The sequence below is a fragment of the Acipenser ruthenus genome, chromosome 4, assembly GCF_902713425.1.
Source record: "Acipenser ruthenus chromosome 4, fAciRut3.2 maternal haplotype, whole genome shotgun sequence".
NCBI classification, from domain to species: Eukaryota; Metazoa; Chordata; class Actinopteri; order Acipenseriformes; family Acipenseridae; genus Acipenser; species Acipenser ruthenus.
The window spans coordinates 46,652,004-46,675,980 of record NC_081192.1 but is presented as its reverse complement, the minus strand read 5'-3'; the positions used below and the strand labels follow the sequence as shown (position 1 = coordinate 46,675,980).

The 23,977-nt window shown below is 42.4% G+C and overlaps 1 long non-coding RNA gene across 2 annotated transcripts; it reads right to left on the bottom strand.

Annotated features, from left to right (window-relative positions):
• Positions 1-2,653: 2,653 nt before the first annotated feature.
• On the bottom strand, positions 2,654-23,594 carry LOC131736887 (uncharacterized). Of its 2 annotated transcripts, XR_009328468.1 has the most exons (10): positions 23,500-23,594; positions 20,796-20,850; positions 19,975-20,014; positions 18,209-18,300; positions 16,309-16,446; positions 10,400-10,550; positions 10,075-10,206; positions 9,766-9,957; positions 8,376-8,506; positions 2,654-6,915 (listed from the first exon to the last, which is right to left on the bottom strand). It is a non-coding gene; the product is annotated as an uncharacterized LOC131736887 (long non-coding RNA). The 2 variants fall into 2 exon arrangements; XR_009328469.1 differs by lacking the exons at positions 18,209-18,300; positions 19,975-20,014; positions 20,796-20,850; positions 23,500-23,594 and adding an exon at positions 17,253-17,311 and having other exon boundaries at positions 9,766-10,206.
• Positions 23,595-23,977: the final 383 nt, after the last annotated feature.

Below are 23,977 nucleotides of genomic sequence, written 5' to 3'. Positions count from 1 at the left end.
TTTGTCTCTGAATTGCCATACCCTGTCACAGATAAAATCTAGGTGAGCGATTGAACTGGGAGTAGTAGCTACAGACGATTGGTGGGAGAGAGTCTTGTGTACACTCCATATCTTCCTGTGCCTGTCTGGGACTAATTCAGTTTAAGATATTACATCGTGCTTACTTATCTAAGGACAGATGTCACGAGTGACTATAATTAGTTGGGGTTGTGCACATTATGTTTTGCTTTTGTATTTATTATATTATTTTGGTTTCATTTGCACTTGTTATGTTTCACACTTTATTTTTGTTTACTACCCAAACAGAGGCACTTTCATTGCTATTTTGCATTGCTGTGTGTAAGTTATTTATTGTTAAGTATATGTTATTATTTGTAATATAGCACAGATGATAGGAGAAAATAGTCTCATTCCCCAATTCTAAATGCAGCCAGGTGTTTTCCATTCGCACCAATTAACTATCATTAACAGTCCATTATAAAATGGAAACCAAAAAACAAAAATGGAGGACTGTGGCAGGATAGCAGCAGAGGGAAGACTCAGAGACAGAAAGTGCAGTGAAACCAAAATATTTTAATTAACAAAACACAAATAAAAAGGCACGATGGCCAACCAAAAAGACAAACACAAAACAGGCTTTAAACAAACCCAAAAAAACCCACTCACTCTCTCTCTAACACACGTCTTCTCTCTGTTACACTCACCTCCTAACAAACACTCTCCTCCTAACAAACCCAACCACTCCCTTTTATACAGGTGCCTGGGCTAATTGGGCAATTCGCACCTCATTAGCCCAGGCACATTCCACACATTCCTCACACACACTCACTGAACAACACCCCAAACTCACTCACATCCACTCTAAACAATACAAAAAAACACAGAACCACCACAAAATAGGCTGCACCCCATCACACACCTCCCCTCCTTGTGTGCAGCACAACATGGCCTAAATGGCCACCTCCCCCCTCAGTCTCAAAGTCCCGGAAGAGGGGGAAGCACAGTGTCCATGGGGGTGGCCATGGTGGGAGGTCCGGCACCCCCCAATTCTTCGAGGCCGGCAGCTCCCTCTTCCGGGGCTCCCGCCACACACTATCCTGCCGCAAACGTGCGGCTGGGGGAGCTGGTCTCCTGACCTCCCCCCCTTTCTTCATGGCCGGCAGCTCCCCTCCGTGGGGCTCCGGCCACAGTGTAGCGACCCCAGGCGAAGCAGGACCCTCAACGACCCCAGGCGAAGCAGGATCCCTGGCGACCCCAGGCGAAGCAGGATCCCTGGCGACCCCAGGCGAAGCAGGATCCCTGGCGACCCCAGGCGACGGCAGCAGCAGCGGACCCTCGGGAGGCGACGGCAGCAGCAGCGGACCCTCGGGAGGCGACGGCAGCAGCAGCGGACCCTCGGGAGGTGGAGGCAGAGGCAGCTCCTGCTCCTCTCCCTCGGGTGGTGGTGGTGGAGGCAGAGGCAGCTCCTGCTCCTCTCCCTCGGGTGGTGGTGGTGGAGGCAGAGGCAGCTCCTGCTCCTCTCCCTCAGGTGGTGGAGGCAGAGGCAGCTCCTGCTCCTCTCCCTCGGGTGGTGGTGGTGGAGGCAGAGGCAGCTCCTGCTCCTCTCCCTCGGGTGGTGGTGGTGGAGGCAGAGGCAGCTCCAGCTCCTCTCCCTCGGGTGGTGGTGGTGGAGGCAGAGGCAGCTCCTGCTCCTCTCCCTCAGGTGGTGGAGGCAGAGGCAGCTCCTGCTCCTCTCCCTCAGGTGGTGGAGGCAGAGGCAGCTCCTGCTCCTCTCCCTCGGGTGGTGGTGGTGGAGGCAGAGGCAGCTCCTGCTCCTCTCCCTCGGGTGGTGGCGGCGGGAACAGCAGCTCGTCTCCCTCCGGTGGCACTGCTGGCTCCTCCGACAGCGGGGTTAGAGCTGTTGGTGCTGCCGGCTCCTCCGACAGCGGGGGTAGGGCTGGTGGCGCTGCCGGCTCCTCCGACAGCGGGGGTAGGGCTGGTGGCGCTGCCGGCTCCTCCGACAGCGGGGGTAGGGCTGGTGGCGCTGCCGGCTCCTCCGACAGCGGGGGTAGGGCTGGTGGCGCTGCCGGCTCCTCCGACAGCGGGGGTAGAGCTGGTGGCGGGCGTCTCCGCTGGGCTCCCTTCAGCAGCAAAAACAGCGGCTGCTGTGGAGCCTGAGCTTCACGCCCTCGTCCCTCCCAAAAAAAAAATAGGGGTTTGGGCCTTCAGCTCCTCCCCTCCGGACACAGGACGCACCGGCTCCTCCCCTCCGGACCTAGGACGCACCGGCTCCTCCCCTCCGGGCCGTGGACGCACCGACTCCTCCCCTCCGGGCCGTGGACGCACCGACTCCTCCCTCTCGGGCCGTGGACGCACCGACTCCTCCCTCTCGGGCCGTGGACGCACCGACTCCTCCCTCTCGGGCCGTGGACGCACCGACTCCTCCCTCTCGGGCCGTGGACGCACCGACTCCTCCCTCTCGGGCCGTGGACGCACCGACTCCTCCCTCTCGGGCCGTGGACGCACCGACTCCTCCCTCTCGGGCCGTGGACGCACCGACTCCTCCCTCTCGGGCCGTGGACGCACCGACTCCTCCCTCTCGGGCCGTGGACGCACCGACTCCTCCCTCTCGGGCTGTGGACGTTCGGGCTCCTCCCACTCGGGCTGTGGACGTTCGGGCTCCTCCCACTCGGGCTGTGGACGTTCGGGCTCCTCCCACTCGGGCTGTGGACGTTCGGGCGCCTCCCACTCGGGCTGTTGAAGCGGCAGCTCCTCCTCCTCATACTGGGTGGGGCAGATGGCCACTGTGTGTCCATATGCCCCACAGCCGGGGCACAACTCTGCCGCGAGCCCTTTTAAAAATAGCTCCCAGCTGTCATCTGCCTCCTCCTGGGCCAGCTCCATTTTCCTCCACCTCATCCTCTCTTCCCTTTTTTTTTTAAACAAAACAAAAAAACTGCACTTCCGCTCTGAGTCTCCAGGGGGCGCTATCCCACTTCTGACACCAACCTGTGGCAGGATAGCAGCAGAGGGAAGACTCAGAGACAGAAAGTGCAGTGAAACCAAAATATTTTAATTAACAAAACACAAATAAAAAGGCACGATGGCCAACCAAAAAGACAAACACAAAACAGGCTTTAAACAAACCCCAAAAAACCCACTCACTCTCTCTCTAACACACGTCTTCTCTCTGTTACACTCACCTCCTAACAAACACTCTCCTCCTAACAAACCCAACCACTCCCTTTTATACAGTTGCCTGGGCTAATTGGGCAATTCACACCTCATTAGCCCAGGCACATTCCACACATTCCTCACACACACTCACTGAACCACACCCCAAACTCACTCACATCCACTCTAAACAATACAAAAAAACACAGAACCACCACAAAATAGGCTGCACCCCATCACAAGGACACAGACAGACCTGCATGGTAAACAACAAGGATCGTTTGCAACTTTAAAGGGAATACAGAAAGATAAAGACACGGCAGCTCGATGGAAGGACTGGTTAGAAACTGATAGTAAAGTTAAGTATTTATTCTTGAATTCTACTGTTGAAATGGCGCTTTTTGATTAAAAGAGGACTGTTAATGTTATTAAATAAAGACACGTGGCAGAAATATGTAGATTACCAGTATTAATGATGTTTTATGACAAGGTGTTGTATTCCCCTCCATGACCGACGCCTCAGAAGAGCAAACAGGCACGAGCCAAGGGACGGACAGTCAGCTCCCTGTACACACCCGAGACGCGAGGTCCTACCCTACCTAATTTAAAGTACCAGTGGCCGGGTCGGAAGACCAAACCAGAGTAGGGAGGGCTAAGATCGGGGTGTATGTGGTGAATGACCAGGGAGTGTGGAGATCAAGTGCTGTTTGTTCTTCCGTTGCAGGATCCTGTGTCGTGGTGCTGGAGAGGGGGGAACTGAGCCTGTAGGGAGCTAAATACAAGCCTCAAAGTCTCCACACACCAGACACAATGCAATCTTTTTAAAATTGGCGATGAGACAGACAGACAGACATTCTCAGCAACATGACCATACACACCAGAAGCAACACAGAGGCAATGTGACAGGTTTGAAAACTGGCAGATCTATACAAAATTGCTATTGACAAAACTATGATCAAGACTGGTACATATTCATCAACAGTTTCCTGATGTGTTTTCTCCTGTCCCGGGGCAGACTCGAGTAGCCTACCATCACATTGAGATTGAGTCGGGGGAGCCAGTTCGCCAGAGGCCGTACCGCATACCTGAGCGTAAATAAGGCAGGTAATAAAGGCGAAGATTGATGAGATGCTCAGACTGGGTGTAATAGAGGAGTCCCAGAGTGACTGGAACAGTCCGATTGTTTTAGTGGATCAACTCGATTTTGCATTGACTTCAATCGAGTTAATGAAAAATCGAAGTTTGACGCTTATCCCATGCCCCGGATAGTTGAGTTGCTGGAGCGTCTAGGCATGGCTCATTTTATGACGACACTGGATTTAACGAAGGTGTACTGGCAGATACCCCTGACCCCGGAATCCAGAGAGAGGATGGTGTTTGACTCCCTTCAGTCCCTTCGCCCAAGCCTGACATTTCTGTGTTGGTGTCAGATTATCTGCAATCTGTACCGACCCCTTTTCCACTGACTATCCGGGACAAAGTTGGTGCCTTGATCTGTCAGTATTTCCTTGGGGATCCACACCCAGGAGAAAACCTTCACAAGTTTGTTGGCAACAGACTTAGCAGGTGCAGATTGGAGGGGAATGGCCTCTGGATAAAGCGTAGCATAATCCAAAATGACCAATAGGTGGGTGTATCCTGCCGCACTCCTTTCTAGCGGTCACACTATATCTATTCCAATACGCTCAAACAGAGCTTCCACTAGGGGAAATGGCATCAGTGGAGCTTGTGGGACGGCTCTAAGGCTAGCTTTCTGACATTCCCCACAGCGTTTGCAAAAATGCCTGACGTCACCATCCAGCCCCAGCCAATAGAACCGTGTCACGAGCCTCGCTTTGGTCTTGTCCCTTCCCAAATGACCAGACAGTAGAATAGCATGAGCAAGCTGCAACAAATCCTCCTGAAAGGGCTGAAGAATGAGCAACTGGGGACGCACTTCCCCCGTCTGGGGTAATTTTTCAACACGGTACAAAAGGTCTCGATTCATTTCAAAGTGAGGGTATGTGGCGGTGCGTCTGGGCTCGACCACCCGACCATTAACCACAGCTGCTTGGTCAAAGAGCCTGCCCAGCACATCGTCACTACCTTGCTCGAGCTGGAAGTCATGGGAACGAGCTAAAAAATCAGCTCCCATGGCTTCCAGCTCTGGATCAGGTCGGTCCTGAGTGGAGGCAGCAGAGCCAGACCGCTGCGCTGACTCCGTGGCCTCCCCCCCAGACTCTTCACCAATTTCCCCCACCTGAAACTTCCCAGACTCCCTCCATTGCCAGTCTTCATTCTTAGTGGCTTGGCCTTCCCGTTTAGTTTTGCAGGGTCTAAATCTATAGCAATAGCAGTCCGGGTCATGAAAGGGGAATATCTCTCCAATGACTTCCTCTTTCTTAGCCAATACGGAGAATGGGGCCGTCACAGCAGCCAACCGATCTTAAAACTGCTCGGTCAGTCCCGCCCAGAACTACAGGCACTGGCAATTGAGGACACAAACCCAACTGCATTCGTGTCACCTGCTGACCAATTTTTTTAATTCACAAACATCTTAGGATAAGTGCGCACATCCCCATGAATCCGTTTAATATGCACCTGTCCCGTTATTTGCTTATGCCCCAGTGAGATTAACTCTTTCCAGTCCATTAATTCAGCACATCTCAGGTGCGTCAGACACATGCAGTTTACTTTAGACGCGCTGTTTAAAAGTATTTTTGTCTGTGTGATCTGTGGTGCCGGGGCAATGTGTATTGCTGAGATCCGCCCCTTTTTTTCGGCTTCTCTCGGCTTCTATCAGTCTCACTCGGCCATTGAATGGTTCTGTGCTTTTTCCCGGAGAAAAAACGATTAGAGACCTGTTTTTTACGTCTTTTTTATGATGTCGGACAGGGAAGGGAAAATTGTAATGTCAGACCTGGTCCGACATAGTACCGCAAAGGGTTAAGCTCTCCTGTATTAGGGACTGACTACACCCTGAATCTAAGAGAGCCTGGGTTTGTGTATCATCCACTGACACAGGAATCACAAAACCCGTCTGCTGGAGTGACTGATGGAATGGAACTGTCTTACCTGAACGGATGAGGTCACATCCCATAGCGGGGCAATCGCAGTCGATGTGGCTCACCTCCCAGCTTGTTCCACACATCAGTGAACTGGTTTCTCGCCATGAAGCTTCAGCAGGAGATTGAGACACAGGAGCAATCAAAGGGGCTCGATGGTAGGGTGGCCACACGAGACACCAGTCCAACACCACAGCAGCCTGTGGGTGACCCCACTCTGCCCCAGTTCTCGGGCCTGGAGCTCCCACCGCCACACTCCGTCCAAAGACCTGGCTACCCCCCCCCCAGTCCTTTTGTCGTCCCTGGGGCCAATAGAGGGGGTCATGCAGGAGTAGCTCTGTTTCCAGGCAGCTTAGCGAGCGTTGGTTCTGCTGCCTGATACTGCTGCCTGATACTGCTCTACCAGGGTGGCGGGTGCCTGCCGTTGCACCCACACATGGGGTCCCAGAGCCAAGCACTGCAGGAACTGCTCAATTACGACCAGCTCCACCAGCCTGGCAGTGGTGGTAGCTCCCAGGTTCAACCATCCCCGGGCGTAATCCTGCAAGCGATGCGCGATGGCCTTGGGGTGTTCCTCCGCCGAGAAGTTCTCCTCCCTGAACTTGCAGGCGGTAGCCCTCAGGAGTCGCACCCACGCACTTGAGGATGGCAGCTTTCAGCATGGGATACTCCATCCTTGCCTGCCGGATCCATGGTCCTCACCGCCGCCTGCGCCTCCCTGCTTGTGAGTGACAGACGCAATAGCTTAGCTAGCATCACTTCATCAGCTGTGTGTTGTGACTACACAAGCATTTTGCAGCAGCTCTACCTTGATTCATTCCCCTTCTGATATTTTAGTTACAGCATACTGTATATGGAAAAATACATCCATTACCAGAGTCCCCAGAACGAGCCTAGCGAAGAAGACAGGCTCTTATTCAGAATAGTATACAACAGCGGTTCTCGGTACAGGTACTTATTTAGTCTGGAGAATTGTGCATAATACAGCAGAGACCCAATCACTGATGATTCTGTGTGTAAGAATCTGTGAAAGTCCTGTGCCCTCCACATTGTACCCTTGTTCAGTATATGAAATGGATCGGATTGTAGAGCATGAGAAAAAACAAAGTTACTAGGGGCGGCTCCAAGTAAAAAAATTTGCTAGGGTGGGGCAAAAAAAGGTTAAGAACCCCTGACTTACAATATAAAAGCCGTCCCGGCATTATAACAAAGTACAGTATTGGTGGTAACATGACACTTAAGAGCAACAGGTTTGTATTATTTGAAGCCGACTGGTGATGCAAATCTAACAAGGTGTACTGTACATCGTTTCTTGAATAGAAATGTGCATAGGATTAGGATGAAATAGGACTAAATAAATCAAGCCAGTGCCAGTGATATCCATACTAGTTGTTTATGCATAATGTTAAATTAGGTGACTCCATTAATTGATTGCATGCATTGTGTGTAGTGTTTGAAAATAAACCCTCCAAATATTGCACCACATGATTGTTGTTAATTTTGGTAAAGTCAATAGGAAATCAATTCCAGTAAATTAACATGAAGCATTTTGTAAAAGATAGTAAAAGCAATATAGTAAAATCAACCTGGGCTTTCTAGCAGTTCTAGTTTTGCACTATTTGATGTACATGTTGAGTATGGAATACATGTATTAGATTATTATTTTATTACTGGAATAGTAATAATGGTTTAGTTGTTGATGTGCTGATATGTAAATATTTAAACAAACTTTGGAACTAAGTAAGCATTATCATATATTGTTAAATTCTCCACAACTAATTCTCAAAGTGTTCCCTGGAAATAAGAACAAACTATATATGATTTAAAATAATCTTCAGAATTCTCAAGTGAATACATTTCACTCAGTGTATTTGTTCAGCTAAAGACATGTCACTGCCCTGTGCATACAGTTTGACATGTAGGTTTCAGCTTTTTAAACATACCTATTCATTTTCTACAAGGAATATACAATTCCTCCATTCCGTTTGATTACAATATGCACACTTAAGGTAATAACATGAAAGATAATTGCTAAGTACTTTTCAATGATAAATGCAGATCACATGGAAGCAATGATCTTGCACAGGGATGAAAGATCCAATGGCCAATTGATAACCATGCATTCAGCTGTGAGCTCACAGTAAGAAGTTCCATTTGATTCAGAATGGAGGAGCTTACCTGACTGAACAGCAATAACCCTCACTTTGTAAGTGTCTGTCCTCTCCCTGTCCAGAGCTGCATTTGTAATTATTTCCCCAGTTTCAGAATTGATTTTCAACCAGTTAAAGACATCCCCTTCCAGTCTGTACCTAAACCATAGAACATTGAATGAACAACATGATAAAATATTCAGCAGTTTAACATAAATCATGACAAATTCAATAAATATTACTAAAACAAGGACATTTCATATTTATTTTAGAGGTAGATGAAAGATTAACTTCAGTGTTGTTGAAAAGTACCTTATACTGCTACCTTTAGGGTCTCTAGCATCCACTTTCAGAATGGTGTTGCCAACAGAAATATTTTCCTTGACCATGGCCTGGTACTCTGTACTGCCAAACACAGGGGCTTCATTGACATCGATCACACTGATGTTTAGGTATGCGGTAGAGCTTGTGTTGTAGTCAACCCCAGGCACCAATGGTTCTGGGTTTCTGGCACTAATACAAAGTCTGTAAACAGGCATTGTTTCAAAAACTAGGGGCTTGGAAAACAAACAATTTATATATATATATATATATATATATATATATATATATATATATATATATATATATATATATATATATTATCCGAGGATTACAGAATGCTATTTAAAAAATATGCTTTAATCATAATTATACCTTTATACATATTTGAATCCATTCTGTAATCCTCGGATAATGTATGTTGTGAATGATCTAGTATTTAGTATTCTTCTGTTTATGTTGTGCTTAACTTGTAAATGAGGAAATCATAACTAATACTGTACTTTAGTTTTGGTTGTGTTATACTTTAATGTATTTTATTTATTATATTAATTGTGTTAAACTGACCATTCAGGTTTGTTGTGTATAGACACAGAGATAAAAAAAAAAAAATCTAAAACATACTTGTAATTTTATTGGCCTTTAAATTATAGTTCAGGGTAATTTGAAATAAAGTCTTGAATTTTTGGATTTTATTATATCCTGGTAGCACACGTGCTTGGATGGAGAGCTGTGATTGCTCAGTCCCTATCTGTGGTGCAACATATTTGCAAAAATTAGGATTCAATCCTATTGTTTTCACATCGTTCCAGTGTCTTTCTGGTGTCACCTGGGATGTGACAGGTTCCCATCAAAAGTATAGGTTCTATTTATTCTGTTGCATCACTTCACATATTACCTTGACACAGCATGTCTGGTATGTGGTGGCCTTTATTTTTAGAAAACAGTGTTAGCCACTCTAACATATGGCCACATCAGTGCTTCATTATGCCTGCTATGAATCAAGAAGCAAGCATACCATCCTCTTCTCCACGGTCTACTGTAGTTCCCTCCCAATCACAAGTTTCAGCAGATGGATTTGAGTAAGAATTTCTTACCTTGTTAATCATCACATGTCCTTGGTTTGTTTCTTCGTCTGTACTGATAACAAATGTTCCTTCTGGATCGTCTTCTACAACGTGGTACAGGATGTTGGAGCTGCCAGTTTTTGGCTCATCCTCATCGATAGCCCCAATTGTTAGTAAAGTGGTTCCCACTGGTGTGTCTTCTTGTATGGGATTGAGTTCATACTGAACAAAAGGGAGAAAAAAACTGTTGTGTAGCCTGTCCATAAGGGATACAGTTTGGGAAATCCAAACATCATCACCCACACCCACACCATCTGTCATGTTCAATCTGGATTTTACCGCTGTATTCATCGATAATGAACATGGTAGAAGACAGCTTCGGCTCCTGATCCAAAATCTGATACTTCAGCACAGAGTTTAAACTGTCTGATTCATCCAGGTCAAAAGTTTCCAGAGATCCAATGTGATTTCCTAAAGAAAAATACAATTGTTAATGTCCTGCCACAACACAGAAATATTTTTGCCCTGGACCACTGAAGAAAAATGATAACAGCCAAAATATAACAAATGGAATAGACTACATTTACTTGTATATTAACTGCATGGAAACAATGTCCACACATACTGATAACCTAAGATAGCAAAGTGTACATTAACGCCTTACCTATTTTCTCAGTTTCCTGAACCTCTGATACAGTCAGTGGCACTTCACATACTGGTGGGTTGTCATTAATGTCCGCAACTGATACGTGAACCTCGATTGGTTGCTCAAGGTTTGTATTATCTTGGTCTTTTGCAAATACCACCAGCACATACTGAAACAACAAGAAACAATGTGATCCTGAATTACAATGCACATGGTGTTGACACCATTATGCTTTTGGAAAGGGAAACTAATTACAAAATGTTATCATAGTCATTCTAAACTGTACTGCCTTTATGAATACTGTATTTTGTTTCATTTAAGCGTATCTATAGTACCTCACAGAAGTGCACCAAACTTTTTAGGTTCTCGTGAAAACTTAAGTGAAAGTTGAGCCCTTGCTGTTACCACTGAGGAAGGAGATCACACACAGTGGGAATATCAGTGAGGCAGGTTAATGGTTACACTCTGGTGTGCCTCATTTACTTTGGGGGTAAGACATTGAGGCCATTGGGGAAGCTTTATACTCCTGAGTTTTAAAAAGTCACCAGAAAGGGATGACTGAAACAACAAATGAATTAAAGCAACAAGATTAATACATTTCAGATAACTGTGATATTTCATACTCTTACCAAGATCTTTAATAGATGGCAGTTATACGAAGAGTGCACCGAAAGGTAAACTGTGAAATAATTTAGCAAACAGACTCTGAGAACTTAAAGGGTACATAAGGACCTTTATTTTATTGTGTTACATGTTCCCATGTGTTGCTACAACTGTTTACATAAGGTGTGCGTATTGTTTTTTTTTTTTTTTTTTTACATTGACCACTTTTTTAAACTTTTAAATTGCATTCCCTGCCTCAAGATGGCTTCACATGTACCTGCATAGACCTCAGAACTACACTTACCATCGTCCTACTGCTCACATATGTAACTGAGATGGATTTACCAGTGAGCAGAAGGATGATGGGAAATGTAGTTCTGAGAGGTCCATGCGGGTACATGTGAAGCCATCTTAAGGTCTGCATCCAGTGCCTCAACCTGTGAACCAAAAAGTATTATTTGGTTGTTATTGTTTTAAACCTGGTTGACATGTTTACTTTTCAGAACGCTTTTTTTTTTTCAAGCTCTTATACCAGTCAGTATCAGTGCCAGTGTGTTGATCAGAATAATAGACAGTGGGCCAGTTGATATAATCACTTATGACCTTCTCAACTTTATGCTACTTGGAGCACAGTAGATGATATGAATGACAGAAAATATCACTTTAGTAGTTCGGGACAAACACCAAATCACAAAATGTTTTAGTACAAATATTTATTGTGGAGAATGCGGAGTATGCGATTTTACAGAGAAGTATGTCGTATATACACATTCATTTGGCATCACACCTAACTTGGTTTGAGGGCTCGCTGCCTGGCCGACTGGATGAGGCTGAGACCCCCAAAAAGAACAAGCCGGTCTCAATGCCGCGACTAGTATTGAATATAGCCCACTTGAAGGTTTAGCCAACCTTTAACAAATGATCATCAGCACGCAGGAGAGGAAAACAAAACCCATTTTTGGGAAATAAACCTCTGGAAATCCATGGCTGATTCAATTGCCCTACCTCCAAGCAGGTTACTAACGCTTAAAAGCACATTTTTGTAAAAGCATTTTTAGGATATGTAATATATGTTCTAATGTAAACTTGGTAAGCACTGGAGGACCAACAACGTAACCATTTGATAAAGGAGCCTGGAACTCCGTGGCAAGAAGCTGCTACGATTCTGAAGCAATGACCGGAGAACTGCTCAGCTGCGAATCCAGACCTGGAAAGAATCTGGTGAAGGTGAAAGAAGAACCAGTGTCGGGTGACGATTGTTCAGTTTTCGTTAATAAACAGCGGGTCTGAGGGCGATTCGCCCTGAGAAAGACGGAGATGGATAAGAGAGAAAGGGGACATATGGGCTAACATATATAATTTATAAACAAAATTGGAAAGGGTTTCCTAATCTTCCTGGTCAGTTTTACTTCTTTTGAGCAGGAAGGAAAAGGTATCAGATGAGGTGATTGCTAGGTCGGAGATGAAGGGGTGAATCTGGGGGTTGAATTTGAGAGCAATGTAGACTCTGAGCACCTAAGGAACCCAAGAAGGCTAAGAGAAAAGGGCTTTAAGGTTTTATCTAAAACAGGGAGGAGTAGCCAGAGCAGATGAGAGACACCAAGAGAGTACATTGATAGTGATAGGTAGGCCATCAGTGGGAGAAAAAGATTCTGATCGTTGAAGCACATTCAAGATTAATGAAATTTGTGAGTTGCTGAGTGTAGAGCTGAGATGCCAAAAATGAATTTGTAGATAAACTGGATGCCAGAAATTGAAATTTTGATGGAGGAAACTCTTATAGCTCTATTCTTAAGAGACATAATATAGGATCATACTACAGGCATTGAAAATGAAGGGAAGGGAATGTTGAATGCAAAGTGAATTTTTAAATCAATTCCAGTATGACCAGTACATTTGCAGTGAATGGGGAGTGATGCTGAGAAGAGTTGTTTCTTGAGCCTGCAGAACCAGGGAATGCAGCGGGTGGCTCACATGAATGTCAGGTCTGAAAAGGGAGGAATCTGAGTTGGCAGGAGGTAGTCTTCGGGAGCTAATGCTCTGAATCTCTGCGTTTGGAAACGAGAAAGAGAATCGGCTATTATATTCCGGTGGATGAGAATGTGTTGAGCTCTGAGAATGAACTAATGAGTAACAGATAAACAGCTAATCATCCTGAATCTTCTCATTATATGATGAGAGGATGAATGACCTTGTTAATGATTTGGACTGTAGCTGAATTATCTGAGCGGAGAAGTATGGATTTTTGAGCCCAGGAAGACCCCCAAAAGGAATGCGGCTACAGCAACTGGATACATTTTGTACAATGACGAGGAGTGATCGGGTATAGGAATGGTGCTGAATTTGTCAGGTCATGGAGCAGAAAACCATTTTCCCTTGTAGTATCCTCCAAAGCCCAGAGAGGGAGCTGCATCTGTGAATAGTTGAATGTCTTCGTGCAGCAGGAGACAGTCGTCGTAAAAGAAAGTAATGCCGTTCCATTCTTCCAACAGAAGGGATCAAATCAAGAGAAGGTAGGAAATGAAAGCTCTGCCTTGAGGAATTATCCTCATTGCGTATTTTAAATGGCCTAGGAGGGACAGAAGATTGCGTTTGTTAGGAGAGGGACCGAACAGAAAAGTGGAAATAGAAACAATACGATCCACCCCAACTCCCCTCCCTCCCCTCCCCCGAGGCTGAAAAAGATTGAGAATCCGGGGGAAAGTCTAGAAACTCGATGGAAGTGAGAGAACCCAAGGTCTTTTCTGATGCTAGGGGGATGCCGAGATTTGAAAATAATGATTTGAGGATTGTTATGTTCTGGGCAGGAGAAGCGTGGTGAAAATCAAATTTGAAGAAAATCATCCAGGAGATGCAGCAGTAATTATTAAGGAGGATCCAGCACAGCGCTTCCGACAGGGTATCGAATATCTATGGGCTGCTTCTGCAGCCAAACGTCAGGCGAACAGAAAAGTAAAGTTTGGAACGCCACTGTACCCCGAAGAGGTGCCTGAGGGCAGGCTCAATGGGCATGATTTTCGGCTTTAGTTTTAGGTTGGAGGGACCACTATGGGAGCCTGCTGGACACCCATAGGGCAAGGGAGGTCACTGCAGGACGCCTGCAGTGAGGGGAGCGTAACCTAAAAGGTTACGTTTGGAGGACCGCTGGGAAGGGCGGAAGAGTGAATGGAAAACTGGGGCCCTGCTGGGCAACCGTTTGAGGTAAGGAATAGAAGGGGGCTGCGGGGCCCTGTTGAAGCCCGCAGCTGGAAGAAAAACGTTTGACAGAGAAGGGACCACTATGGATGCCTGCAGTGAGGGGAGGTAACCAGAAAGGTTACAGTTGCATGTTAGGCAACAGTGGCGGGTGTCGAAACCCCGGGATGGATCGTGGGAGCAGCCTCGCCTAACTGTAAAAACAGTCTCTGGATACAAATGCTCAAAACTGCTGATGAGCAGAAAGAAAAGCATTTCACGGAGAAAGGATCATTATGAGGACCTACTGGACGCCCACAGTGGCCAAAATGAGGGGAGGTAACCTGAAAGGTTATAGTTGGAGCCAGAATGCTCAGTAACTGCTGAATTAGCCTTTGATTGACAGGCGCTGTGGTCCCACCTTCTGAGTTTTCCAGATGTAGACGCACTTCATGGAGATGCAGTCGGTGTGGGGCGAGGTGTTTCAGGTCCGCTTATAATAAGCGGAATTGGGCTTGTTTCTTGAGAGTCGCAGGTTGGAATTTGTAGAAACACCCATACTGACATGCTTTGTTTTGTCGTAAGACTTGTCAACACTGGGTAAAGCAACAATCTGCGCTGATGTCATAGCGCCTGCGACGGGAAGGATGCTGCAGAATGGAGAGAAATAAAGTAAACAAATTCTCCTTACGTGCTGTAGATTTGAAAGGAATGTTGTTCCAACAAACATAATGCTGGAGCCTGGGGATCGTCCAGTCTCTGATGTCAGGAGTTGCGGAGGAATGAGTGGCCAGGCGGGAGCTACGGCAGACAGGATAAGCAGACATCTGGACAGAGAAGTTTGAAGTGGTAATACCGCCGACCGAAGCTGTCGTGGAGCTGGCCCAGGAAGGGCTAGTTGAACTGGTTGAGTGGATCTCGGCTCCGGGGAAACGCCAAAACAGAATAATCCAGAATACTGACCATGATGCATGCATTTACGATAAAAATCGAAATGCAACTGAGAGGTAAGAGGGTATTTATAGTGCTAACAATCTTAATTAGCTAATGTGTAAACTGAATGATTCAATTTGGTGATGCGGAGATTGGTGTCTGACCCTCCTCCCGAACTTTAATTATAAATTTCATTTGTTGCATTCTTAAATAACTACTTGTTATGGGTGTAAGATATCAGAGTTATCTAACATATTCATCTGGTTTAGATACATTTTGTACCATGTTTTAGGCATCATAAACTGGTAAATTGTGTTTTAAATCTCAGAAGTTAAACTACCAAGTGGTCTCAACAGAGCTCCCAGAATCATATCTAAATTCCAAACAGCATCTGTTTTATGGAGAATAATATTTAAATTGGGAAACTGAATAGCAATGTTGCAATCTGACAGGGACTTTAGGGTTAGGATTATGTTAAAGGCTTTGGGTAAAATTGTGATTTATGGTTAGGATTATGAGTAGATGCACTTGGAGCACTTGCCCTTAGTAAATCATGAAGACTACTATGGATTATTTATTTAACTTCCCATTGTATGGCCTTAGAAATGTAGTATTTGAGGGGCTCCCGAGTGGCGCATCCAGTAAAAAGCAATCGCTAGAGTGCAGGATGTGCGCTATAGCCTGGATGTCGCCGGTTCGAGTCCAGGCTACTCCACAGCCGACCGTGGACGAAAGCTCCCAGGGGGTGGCGCTCAATTGGCCGAGCGTTGTCCGGGGGGAGGGAGGGTTAGGTCGGCCAGGGTGTCCTCGGCTCACCGCGCACCAGCGACCCCTGTAGTCTGGCCGGGCGCCTGCGGGCTTGCCTGTAAGATGCCCAGAGCAGCGTTGTCCTCTGAGGCGGCTGCACGGTGAGTCTGCAGAGTGCAACGAAGCAGGCGGCTGACGGCACACGCTTCGGAGGACAGCGTGTGTTCATCTTCGCCACTCCCGAGTCAGCGCAGGGGTGGTAGCGGTGAGCTGAGCCTAAAAAAAATAATTGGTCATTTCAAATTGGGGAGAAAATAATAAAAACTAATTGGCAACGACTAAATTTAAAAAAATATATTTACAGTATATATATATATATATATATATATATATATATATATATATATATATATTTATATATATATATATATATATATATATATATATTAAAAAAAAGAAATAGTATTTACCGTTATAATATGGACCTTCTTTGTTTCCCAGTCAAAAGGTTCCCTCAGATATAACCATCCGTCATTTTCAATCATTATTTTAGTATCAGTTTCACCACCAAGTTTATATGACTTTACATTGGAGTCAGTTGTTGTAAACTAAAAATAAAGAAATAACAAAAAAGGACAGTTACATATCAGTCATCCCTTCCCGATGCAATTTAGAAGACTGTAAAACTGTGGTGGTTTTCAAACACTTAAGACTATTTATCTATTGAAATAATGTATTAACCAGATGTAAATATTGCCTGTGACGGGTTGAAGTTGAACTGTACAGGGAAATGCTTTATTTAAAAAAAATAATGACAGAAAAATATCTTTCCTTTAATATCCTGAATACAAAAAAAAACACACTTCAGTGATGTGCTAGATCATTCGACTCTTTGACAGGCTTCTGCCACTAAATGGTCCCTTTATTACATTTGTATCCAAACTATCTTGTAATAACAGGATAACAGGATCGGAAATCCCAATGAACGTGAATAGCAGAGAGTTTACACTGGCCATATAATCAATAATTAGTTAATTATAAATGTTATCAATTCCTTCTTCAGCATTTGTCCATATACATGCAGTTACATGACACGTGGAATCTCTGTTTCTTTTGTAGGGATTCCAAATTCTGTTATCCTGTGATAACAACAGAGTACAGTTTGGATAAACACATATCATAAAGGGCTGATTGAGACAGCAGTCAGTCAAAGAGCTGAATGAACAATTCAACTTCCAAAAAAACATTCATTTTCTATACAATATGACTTATATTTGTATTATATATGATTATTTAGGTGACAGCTGAAAATGAAGACAAAAAGCTCCTGTAAATAAGCCAACATTGCTTATGAAACCCGCTAAAGGGGGTCAACTGTTGGCTAACATTATGATACTACTTGTGCAGAGCTTACCCAATACACTCCATGTGGTACATCTGTCTCCTCCGGGACTTCAAAGGCCCTGTCCACTAGTGGCCCTTTTTGTTTTTAAGCAAATCGGATCCATTGGTAAAGGTCTGTAGAAGATTATATCTATCTATCTATCTATCTATATACAGTATATACATATATACTGTATATATATATATATATATATATATATATATATATATATATATACATACATATATATATATACACAGTAGATTATATATATATATATATATATATATATATATATATATATATATATATATATATATATATATATATATATATCACTATTGTCTAAGATCATTAAAAAAGACCCTTTGTTAGTATTGACACTGACTGTGGACCCTTTTTTTGGAACTATAGGGGAAATAAATTAGCCACCCTCATTGTGTCTATCATATGAAGAATTGTGACATAGTGTACACAGAGATTAGAAAAGAATAGTGCTGTCATGCAATTGCCTGAAAAAGCCAAGCATACAAGCAAAGTATATTTCTTTGCAATGAATTTAGATAAAATAGTTGTAAAATGGATTGGAATGTGCAGTATGTTGGGTTACCTTCAAATTGGCAATTGATAATATATGTTTGAGGTCCTAGCTGGCTTACACTAGAGATATTTTCAAATGATGGCACTCTGTGTCATCACTACAGCAGGGCATCGGCTTTTTCTTTGTTTCCCCACCCCTCAAAGTATGCATGCTCAGAGACTACTTCTGTGAGAAGTACCCTCTGCTGTTTCAAGCAAGTGTCAATGCACCATTCCGGTACAGACTGTCCCAGAATGTTATAGGAAAGATTCCTGAATGCTAGTGTAAACACACCTAATAAGTCACCTTTTGTGGAAACTGCTAAACTTGAACTATGCCAAAGGCAGCCTGTTCACACAAATTAACAAAAAATAGGTAATGAGTCAATAAAATAAAGCATACTTACCACTGTACAAAAAAAAAAAAAACAATTAGTAGTAAAGTAAGATCATTGAGAATCATAATTAATGATTATTTATTGATTCCTCTGTTGGATTCCTGTAAAGATATAATAATGACAATATGGTTTACAAAACTTCAAACAACTGATTTTTTTTTAAAATTGTTTGCCAATTAGGTTTAAAAACTATCCTCTCATAACAGCAACATTTCTCAATGTCATGCTAGTGGGCAGCAATGCTTGTTATTAATTCTGTGTGTATTCCATTAAAAAGAATCAGAGGAATGTCTTAATGTATCTTTTGAATCTATTGCTTGATGTAGGTGGCATAATCTTGGTTCATTTTTACTACATAAACTGAAAACACTTTGACCTGTTGTCACAGATAGCTTGGATTGTGATGTCAGACCCGGAAGAGAACGGGCAGTCAGTACTGCAGGGTATGAAACTGTTGTTGTGCAGGTGGTTACACAGCTCCAAGGTGTACAATTATTTAAATTGTGCTATGACCCAAAACCGACTACACCACTCTCTGCTTAAAGAGGGCAAGGTCCTCTGATGTACCTTTAAAATTTATTTTGGAGTTCCCACTACGAAGGTTCTTTAATTGGGTAAGCAACCATGTACAGCACACCATGCAAGGAGGGAGACAATTGAATTTTCAAAATAATTTATTTTAAAAAGAAACAAATACTGCAATATAAATTGTGCAAAAGTAAGCAATAGCTAAGAAATAATTACTAAAGTTAAAATGAATTTACAGGTTTCAAACAACAATACTATCAAAACATTCAAGAGGTATCCAGTTAACAGCAAGTTGTTCTTGGATTTCAAATGTTCCATATAAAAATTAATCTGTATCAATACTGTATTACACTCAACAATTGTACAAAAAGTGGAGAACATTCTGAATGCAACTCAGAAATTAAATCAACACGAACCATTAATAAATGTGAAACAATACAACATGGTGCACAAACCCAAATGAAATCAAACATAACAATCTAACACAGGGCAAAGCAATATTCAAATCAAACTTAAAATACAAATCAAATTCCAAACGTGCGATCTACCACTCTCGTTTCTCCAGTCCTTTACGAATAGTTATGTTAAAGTATAAATCAGTTTTATATGTAATGCGTTTATTCTAAAATTATATATATGCGCAAACCCACTAGTTTAAACATAGCATTTATCTACAAAAACGTATCTTTAGAATGTAATATCTGTTATAAAACATATTGCACAATATCCACAGTAAATACACAACGTCTGAATATATCAGCTTAAAATACACGAAACAGTCGGCACGTAGTATCTGTACCAAAGTGGGGTGGTAAAGGCCATCAACCATATAAATCAAAACAATTTGCAAACCATACAATACAATGCAAAACGGGCTTACTAATAAGCACTCCACAGAGCAAAGAGCGAGCAATACTATATATTTAAAAAAAAAAATACACAAACATTTCATCTCGCAAGACAAGGCTTACCCTATAGAGTAGCATTTTCTTGGCACGGAAACAGATAGAGAGAAAAAAAAAACAATGCTCGCTCTCAGCTCTGCCCAACGCCTTCACATGAAGCCCCCCTCCTATTATTTTCTTTCTCTATTCTTAAATGCAGTGGGTCAAAGTTGATACACCGAGCTTTAGTAGGCTTCCTACAGTTGAACCAATAGCAGTATAAGCAGTTGCCAAGGCAATAAGTACCCAGATCAATCAAGCTAATACACCCAACACGGAAGCAGATTGCAAGGCTGGACCAACCTTGAAAGAACAGTGTCGCAGAAATCCATGATGTCAGCGCCTAAATGACAAGAGGAAACAAATCATAAACACACAAGCCCACCCGGCAAACTGGCTCTTTGGATTACACATTTAAAACGGCGATTTTAGTGCAAGGAAAAATACATAAACCTACCTAAATACCTGCTACAGTGGCGCGTTTAATAATAAATAAAATATTTAAACGTACCAAAACACTTATACAAAAGAAAACGGCACGGTGGCCAAAATAAACATACAAAACAAACACTGAAAAAAAAACCAACTATCATGCTGGTTTATACCCAGCACGCGTAGCAATTGTGTACTTTTAGGTTTCACTCCTACTCACAACTCCTGTTCCGCCTCTGAACACACCAACCTCGATCAGCCAAAACTGCAGGTTTTTTATATTGTGGCCGAGGGATTAACTGGCTATCAAGTATCCCACATACGGCACAGGTTTTATCATATGCGTGGTCAACAGCCAGTTTATCAATAAGCCCTCGCAGATTACCACGCATCCTCACGATCTTCTCTATATGGGGCATTTTAACCACAACCAGGCTGTCAAACAATAATAACATAAGTTTTTAACTAAACACAAAACAATACATTTAAATAATAATAATACGACAAATACAAAATAACACAAAACATGAAATATGCACAGGGGCAGGGAGTACCCTGCCACACCTGTTTGTACATGTAATATGATACTGACATGGATAACAGAGCACGTGTTTAAATGTAATACCTTTTCTAAGTATTTAAATCATTCTTTTTATGAAAAATATATTTGTAAAAGGTAATAAAGCACTCACTTGGCCAAGTATACCCACACACATTTGCTCAGATACTTCTCTTTTCTTATAGAAACTGTCAAAAAAGAGAAATTGTACTGGATTTAAATATACTTAGTTTAAATAAGTTTAGAGTCACGCATTCTTTCATTTCAAAGACAAGAATACATTCTTCACTGGTATTCTCAGTCACGACTAACAATGATTCATCCTTTATACATAATATTCATTAATGACCAGTATGATGCTGCATTGCTTGGTTGTCGGCATGAAATTATTTTTTAAATGGTTTGTGATTCTTTTTTTTTGTGCTAGTGAAAATACAACAGTAAATCGGCACAGTTGCAATGAAAAGTCCCTTTAACTGTATTCATTACAAGTTTTCAGGAATAAACTACTTTACATTTTGTCCAGCAAAGCACCTTTCCAACATTCTCAGCTTTATATTGTTCTATAACTTTTTTCTTAACAGACGCAAACATATTCCAAAAATCTCCTTCACAGCAAACAACTGTATCCCCAAATCTAACTATGTTTAAATTACATTCAACATCTCCAAGATTACAGTAACAGATGAGAAGGGGGCAGGCAGAACAGGATGAGATGGGAAGTGAAAGGAATGACTCACTTTCTTTGGCGGTATTTGGGCTAATTGGTCAGCAACTGTCTTAAATTAAAAGACCCAAACAGACGTCGCCTAGCACTGATCTTGATAATGGCTACCAGATAGCAGTTACTCAATCCACCCAAAAATCATATACATTGTGGCTCCCAAACAGGAGCCCATTCTGAGACCTATTTCCACCCTGTTTGGTGACCCACTGTCCTGCAAACCAGCCCTTACAATCCCTGACCTCAACATTTGTATCTTGGTTCATTAATCAACTTTTGTCTATAAGTTATCAAAATAATGGTGAATGAGTTTAAAAAAGCAAACAAACAACTATTTAAAACACTTTACACAGTTGTGAACATTTTTTTCACTTTACACAAAGTTGTGAACATTTTTTTTTTTTAAGTCAGGGGATTTAAACTAATTTATCAGTGAGTACATGCAAAATAGCACATATGAAGTATTGTAAGTTCATGCGTCATGTAGTTTTTTTTTATTGTGTGGAGATGTCATTTCATGCAATGTGGGCAAAAGAAACACAAAGCAAAGCAAAGCAAACTGTACAACACAATGTCTTGTAGACACCCTGCACACTAATGATTCTCTTCTTAGAAATATACAGAAATGAAGAGTGTACTTGAGAACTACTGTTACTGTTGTTGTTTCTCTGTCTTTAGATTTGCGATGTCGTATGCGAAAGATTATATTTTAAATATGGATGGGCTCTCCAGCAATACAAATCTTTTTTTTTTGAAAGCCTTATAAAAACTATGAGTTCAGCTGTTGCTCACACTTTCTTCGTTATGCATGAGTTTGGAGGGGGTGCAATAAAACAATATGAGTCATCTGTTTATCTTGTTCAGCAGAAGAATCCTCCTCTATTGGTCAGTCATTCTTCCAACCCTGGCTCCTGTCCAACCCTGTATAAAAAGTCTCTGCAAACTTCCCTGTCTTTGCACAGTGTCACCAGGCAATAAGGTGTGTACTTAAGTGTAATTTTTAATTTCTATAACTACTGCAATATGTCCCAAAAATAAATACAATAATAATTAAAAAAAAAAAAAAACACTTCCCCTTAAAAAATGACTTGGCTTTATTTGATGTGGTTCAGGAGGAGCGAGGGCTCCTGTTTCGTGAATTATTTGGAGACCCTGTTTATATCCAGTATAAGCATTGCTTGTGTTCTTTGCTACTGCTATCCTCACCATTGATCCAGTCAATTGAACACATTCCAGTTGACATTTACTGTAGTTTTAAAAGCTTAAAGTTTGGGGGGTGACACATCTTTGTCACAGATCCTTTCAAGCTGTGTTAAAAATGCCATCCCTTTTATGTTAAATAGTCCATTTGAAGGGACATACAATATGAAAATAAGTGTAATTTAGGGGTAAAAGAAAAAGAAAAAAATTACCTGATCATTACAACACAACTACCATTATACTCTAACTCAACCAGTTCTTCTTTGAAACTTATTTTTTTCAAAATGATAACTGAATGTAAACAAATGCAATACAAGGTGACTTGTTCAAAAGTCAATGAAAAGAGGCGCCAACGGGATCTGTTTTATTGATCAAAGCAACATCTAAATTATCCAGACCAGGTGTGAAGGGGTCTCTGACAATGCAGTTTTAGCCCTGTGAATCATGCACACCAGGCCATTATTTGTGGTTCCAAATGGTTCCTAAAAATGTGACTTGAAAAATATGATAAAGCAGATGTTCATCAATAGATTTTAATCTTTAAACTTTTAGTATGACTAGAGTCTAGAGATGTCGTTGTCAGAGACAGTCGTATGAACCAGCGATTATTTTAAAGAAAGTAAAAAAAACAGCTGTACAATGATGTTTTTTTTTTTTTTTTGTTATTTCTGTTGTAAAAAATAAACCGGATAAAAGCACAAGCTACTCACACACACACTTTATCAAGTCTGAACCAAATACTGCTAGACTTAAATATTCCACGGTAAAAACAACCCATCCATGGATGCAACACAACCTTTTCTCCTGGTTTCATACAAATACTTATACTTATTCTCTATATAAATAAAAATAGAAATGAAAACACAAAACAACAGCAATAGTGTATTTTCAAAGTAAGCAGACGGGAGCTTACCTTGTTTTTGGAGTGTTTTATGTTGCTTGCACCTGAATGAGTGCAGAGCTGTTGAAACACTCCCAAGACCTGGTCAAACGTTAACCATCAACCTCTTTATGCCGGAAGCACACTAGAAAAACAGCATGGTTTACTGCTGATAAAAGAGGAACAATCTTAATAAAATGCAGGTTTCACAACAAAGTTTTCTTCACGTGAAGCAATGTCACCAGTTTTCAGTTTGGTTGCTTTTGAAACTGCCTTCATTGACTGTTAAAGGCCTCACACTATTGGAAACCTGTACTGCATTTTGTCTGTGCATATGTGATAATGGTGCTGGGAAAGCTATACAGTGTACACTGCTTTTTGTGAAAGGGAACACACAGTACATGAAAAATAATAGTAAGAAACAAGTTAAGGTCCTTATTATTATTATTATTATTATTTATTTCTTAGCAGACGCCCTTATCCAGGGCGACTTACAATCGTAAGCAAATAC